Below are 6,329 nucleotides of genomic sequence, written 5' to 3' on the forward strand. Positions count from 1 at the left end.
TTGGAAATAATACTGAGAGGGGGGGTGAATCAGTATTATCTAGCAATTTAACAAATCTTCCTTATTTGATCTTTTTGAATTATTCTTGCATATCAGTACCATAAAATAATGAGCATGAACAAAGAAAATAGACAGTCACATCAAAGAACACAAGATGTAAGGTGGAAACCCAATGTGGGTGAAAACCACCTGCTGCAATATGTCTCTATCTTCTTTCAATTTAGAAATTTTTTTACAATGATTTTGTACTGGTGCAGTCCTTTACCAGTACGCAGGCTGCAACCTGCAGAGAGCTACAACTCTCTCTCGTTTTCCAGTCTCTCCTGGAAGGGAGCTACAACCCCCTACTTCTTTTCATACAAGGACCACTTTTCATAAATTTTCAAACTGGATCCATAAGCATTAATTGATCATCAAGTGTAAGAGAATCACCCAATCAACTGTAGTAACCAGATCAACAATAATAGGACCAAAACCCAGAACACAACAATGATAAACAAGGATTTTAAGAGAAGGAAGCACCCTGCTCAACTGCCAGCCTGAGTCCGGACTCACCCTGTTCAACTGCTAGCCTGAGTCCCTGGACTCACCCTGCTCAACTGCTGACCTGAGTCCCTGGACGCACCCTGCTCAACTGCTAGCCTGCGTCCCGGACGCACCCTGCTCAACTGCTAGCCTGCGTCCCTCGCACTGAGTCTATTGAACTGCCTGCGTCCCGGCGCACCAGAACCCTTCCTGCACCTGTGTCCGGCGCACCTGAAACGCTTCGCTCCTGCGTCCCGGACGCACCTGAACCCTTACTGCACCTGCGTCCCTCTGGGCAAAGATGATTTCAAGACTTTAGAAGTAACCCAGACAATCAGATCTACAGATCCGAGCAAGAGCCGAAGAGATCTCGGTCCATCAGATTCGCCTTGTTTAGATCTAGACCAGATCTTACCCTCATAAGATGTTCAACCAAAAACATGATTAATCCAAATGAACTCCTTTGCTTTATATAGGCAAGCTCCTCCCAAAACATGGAACAATACCACGAGCCGACACCATAGAAACACAAAACCGTCGGCTAGAAACCACACAAGAAACCCCCACGTGCTTTTCTCTGTCTTGAAATGTGTGCACTGGGTGGACGCACCCCCTGAACGGCTGGCCTGCGTCCCTGGACGCGGGTTCTGCATGGTATACCTGCGGGGACGCACTTTCTGAACAGATTGCCTGCGTCCTTCTTAAAAATAGAGAGTTGATCATCAAGAATAGTGATCTATCACCTGAATGGGTTTGCCATCAAGGACAACACCTGAATCATAATGCCAACAATCTCCCCCTTTGGACTTGATGGCAACCTCATGATCTTCAGCTTCATTCTCCCCCTTTGACATCAAGGGCAAAGGGTATGCTCCCCCTACGCTCATGCTCCCCCTATGAACCTGATCTACAGCAACGTACCACCATGAAAGAGATAGAGACATATTGCAGCTATTTCCAAGATCTCCTTCTCCATAATGCCAACAATGCATTATGTGCTCCCCTGAGCCTATACCACCAATAAGAAGAAGATGTTCAACAATAAGATGATGCATCAACAACCCCCAGCTTTTGCCTGAGGTATTCAAAAGTGTCCCTGGGCAACGGTTTGGTGAAAATATCAGCAACTTGTTCCTTAGAAGGAACATACTCCAACTTGACCTTCTGTTCAAGTACTTGTTCCCGGAGAAAATGGTACTTGATTGGTATGTGCTTGGTTTTTGAATGCATAACCGGATTCTTTGAGATGCTGATTGCACTTGTGTTGTCACATAAGATAGGGATTGGAGGTGTACAAGTGATTTGATAATCCTGCAAAGTCTGCATCATCCAAAGGAGTTGGGTGCAACAAGATGCAGCAGCAACATATTCTGCTTCAGCTGTAGACAAGGCAATTGAACTCTGTTTCTTGCTGAACCAAGATACCAGTCTGGAACCCATAAAGAACGCACCACCACTTGTGCTTTTCCTGTCATCCACGCTTCCGGCCCAATCTGCATCTGTATAAGCATGAAGAGTGAGATCTGTATCTCTAGGATACCATAAGCCATAATTTTGAGTCCCTTGAAGATATTTGAAAATTCTCTTCACTGCCTGAAGATGAGTTTCCTTCGGATTTGCCTGAAATCTTCCAACTATTCCAACTGCATGCATGATGTCCGGTCGGGTACCTGTCAAATATAGTAAACTTCCAATCATAGATCTGTAGGTTGGTTGATGTACTGCTGCAGATTCATCATTTGCACTGAGACTACATCCTGTGACCATGGGTGTACATACTGGTTTTGCATCTTCCATGCCATATTTCTTCAAAATCTGCTTGAGATACTTGGTTTGAGATAAAAGGATTCCTCCTTCCTTTTTGGATTTGCAAACCAAGGAAGTATGTCAGTTCTCCTAGCAAGGACATTTCAAATTCTTTCTGCATGACTGAGGCAAAGCTTTGACTCATAGCTTCTTCATTGCTGCCAAAAATAATGTCATCTACATACACAACAAGTATTAGCAATTTGTCATTTTCAACTTTTATATATAGATTGCTATCTGCTGAACCTTTTGAAAAACCTTGTTGATGAAGATATTTGTCCAACCGTAGTACCAAGCCCTTGGGGCTTGTTTGAGACCATAGAGAGCCTTTTTCAATCGGCATACAAGATTTGGATCATTTCCAAGAATGAACCCATCTGGCTGTTCAATGTACACTTCTTCTTCCAAGTCTCCATTCAGAAAGGCTGATTTTACGTCCATTTGAAATACTTTGAAGTTCTGAAAACTTGAGAGAGCAAGGAACATTCGGATGGCCTCAAGTCTTGCAACAGGAGCAAAAGTTTCTTCAAAGTCTATTCCTTCTTGCTGTGCATACCCTTTACAAACAAGTCTGGCTTTGTTTCTAATTACTTCTCCATTTTCATTCAATTTATTTTTGAAGACCCATTTTGTTCCGATAACATTCTTATCCTTTGGTCTAGGAACCAGCTCCCAAGTGTTGTTCTTTTCGATTTGCTCAAGTTCTTCATCCATTGCTTTCACCCAACATTCATCTTTGCATGCCTCTTTCACATTTTGTGGTTCAGTAGAGGAGAGTAATGCCAAATAGCTTGAAGCTTCTGCAACTGTTCTTCTAGTTTGTATACCTGCTTCTTTCTGTCCCATGATCTGAGATTCTGGATGGTTCTTCTGAACATATCTGGATGGAGTCTTTTCTTCTATTCTTGTTCGTTCTTCTGCGTCTTCGTGAGGTTCTTCTTGAGATTCTTCTTGAGGTTCTTCTTCTTCATCATTCTGTCTTTGAGGGTAGCTTTCATCTTCTTCGATGTCTTCACGATGTATTTGCCTAGGAATGTATCCCTTCTCATCAACCACTACATCAATGCTGTCAACAATTCTGCCAAGTCTTTTATTGTAGCATTTGTATGCTTTGCTATGTGGAGAATAGCCAAGAAGAATGCCTTCATCTGCTCTAGGATCAAGTTTGCCAAGCTGCTCCTCAGTATTCTTGATATAGCATTTGCTCCCAAAGATTTTGAAATGCTTTACTGAAGGAGTTTTACCACTCCAGAGCTCATGAGGAGTTTGAGTGCTGTTCACCCGAACATTTGTCTTGTTGAGAATAATAACCGCAGCATGTGCAGCTTCACCCCAGAAAGTTGCGGGAGTTCCTGATTCATCAAGCATAGCACGAGCCATTTGTTGGATTGTTCTGTTCATTCTTTCAACAACTCCATTTTGCTGAGGAGTTCTAGCTGTAGAGAATTCTCTCCTTATCCCATGTTCATCACAGAAATCGAAAAATTCATTTGAAGTAAATTCCCCACCTCTGTCGGATCTGAGGCACTTAATTTTGTGACCTGATTCATTTTCAACCAAGGCTTTGAAGGATTTGAATTTTTCGAATGCTTCATCTTTGTGCTTCATAAGTCCTAACCAAACAAACCTGGAGAAATCGTCAATAAATAATATCAAGTATTCCTCTCCTCTAGGTGTTCTTTTCCTGAATGGTCCACATACATCTGTATGTACTAGCTCAAGAGGCATGCTAGCTGATCCTTCTTTCTCTGGAAAGTTAGTCCTGGTTTGTTTTCCAAACTGACATGATCTGCATATGGTGTTGTCAGGAATTTTGATATCTGGAAGATCGCGAACTGCCTGATATTTGCATGCTTTCCTTATTTGAGAGAAGCTTAGATGTCCCAACCTTCGATGCCATAACCAGTGCTCTTCATCCTTGCTTAGATAGCATTGTTGTTGTCCTTCTTCAAATATGTATAGATTATTTGGAGTTCTTTTCCTTTGAGAACTGTTTTACCTGTATCAAGATCACGAACAAGACATCCATTTGATCTGAATATAACCTCGGTTCTTTGATCACACATCTGGCTGACACTTAGTAGATTATGCTTCAATCCATCAACAAACAAAACATTTCCAGCCTTAACATCTTCTTTTAAAGGAGCAATACCTTTTCCTTTTATAGTTGCAGGAGTATCATTTCCAAAAGAGACTTTCTTTCCCTTTTCTAAAATAGAATAAGACTCAAGTTTTTCTTTATCACCTGTCATATGCTTCGAACATCCACTGTCAATGTACCATAGATTTTCCTGTCCTTCTGCATAAAATGCTATCCCACATCTTTCTGTTTGAGGTTCCTTTATTCTCCATGTTTTGGTTCCTGAGGCTTGTTCCTTTTTCCGTTCTTGTTCCTTTCTTTCCTGAAACCTGCTTCTGCATTCAAAGTCTTCATGACCAAAATTATTGCAAATAGAACATTCAACTTCATTTTCAAGAGCCGAAAAGCTGTTATAGGTCTTTTTGTAATCCCTGTCATACTTCTTTGTTTTTGAGCTTCCCTAGTCATGATTGTTTTATATACGCAACACATTGAGCTGCTTTGTGACCAAAGTTATGGACAAGAAAAGCATTGTCCATTGAAGAAGCTTCTGCGGTTATTGAATCTACCAGCCAACTGATTGTAATTTCTATTTTCATCTATTTTTGAACCAAACTGGGAAGATTTTACCTGTGGCTGGTTGTGGCTTTTGTTCACCCTTAAGCTGGATTGCCCCTGATAGTTTCTGTTTGAAGTTTGTCCCTGCTTTACCTGATGATCTTCATTGTGCTTTTGCTCATTTCTTCTTGCTGCATCAAGATAACTTTTTGAAGTGGATGCTTGAGAAGTTTCTCCATTATAGCCCAGACCTGTCTTATTTAGTGGAGACCGCTGCACACTGATAATCTCATCCAAAGTTTCAGATCCTTTGACAAACTTGAGATTAATAGCTTTTGTTTTCTCAATTTCTTTTCTAAGACCAACAATTTCACCTTCTAATTTTTCAAGATGTTTTTCCTTTTCATCAATTTGAAATTGTAGAGTATCAATGATCATGTTCTTTTCTTCTATACATCTCTTGAGTCTAGTAATTTCATCATAAAGGTTATCCACATCTACAGCATCCTCATAATCATCATCTTCAAATGCCATTAACAACCTATATTTATTACCTTGTTCATCTTCATCACTGTTTGATAAGCCATCACTATCTTCATGGGTGTAGTAGCTTTTCTTATTTGCACTTTGTTTCTTGTTCCATCTAGCTGGTTCCTTTCCTTTATCCTTATAAGGACATTTTGCAGCATAATGACCTACTCTTCCACAAGCAAAGCATTTGAAAGGTAGCTTACCTCTGAACCTTCCAGAACCCTTTGAAGATTTCTGACAAAATTTGATTCTTCTTCCTCTTCTTCTGGAACATGGCTTGCTTCATAGTGATCTTCTTTGCCTGATGCCTTAAAAGCAGCCTCCCTTCTGTCTGATGGACCTCCCTTTCTCATTTCATAAGCAGTTAGAATTCCATGTAGCTGAGACATAGTGAGAACACGGAGATTTTCTTTTTCTTCTATTGCAGATACTTTAGATTCAAACTTGGGGGATAATGATCTTAGAATCTTTTGAACTACTATAGACTCTTTTATTTCTTCACCCAAATTTTTCATACAATTAACAATCTCATCTACCCGAAGAAAATAATTAGCCACACTTTCATCATTATACATCTTGAGAGTCTCATATTGAATCCTGAGAGTTTGAAGTTTAGCTTGTTTTACCTGTTCATCTCCTTCATAGCTCGTGATCATTTTGTCCCATATTTCTTTTGCTGATTTGAAGTGCATTACCTTCATGAATTCTGTTTGGGATATACTTCCTAATAGAGTACTGACTGCTTTTGCATTTGTTTCATACTTCTTTTTCTCAGCTGGATCTGTAGGAGTAGCTGAAGGAAAAGCATAGCCTGTTTCTACAATGTCCC

This window comes from Pinus tabuliformis, chromosome 4_2, assembly GCF_031772625.1.
Source record: "Pinus tabuliformis cultivar Carrire ecotype Pingquan chromosome 4_2, CPIR1, whole genome shotgun sequence".
In the NCBI taxonomy this organism is placed as follows: Eukaryota; Viridiplantae; Streptophyta; class Pinopsida; order Pinales; family Pinaceae; genus Pinus; species Pinus tabuliformis.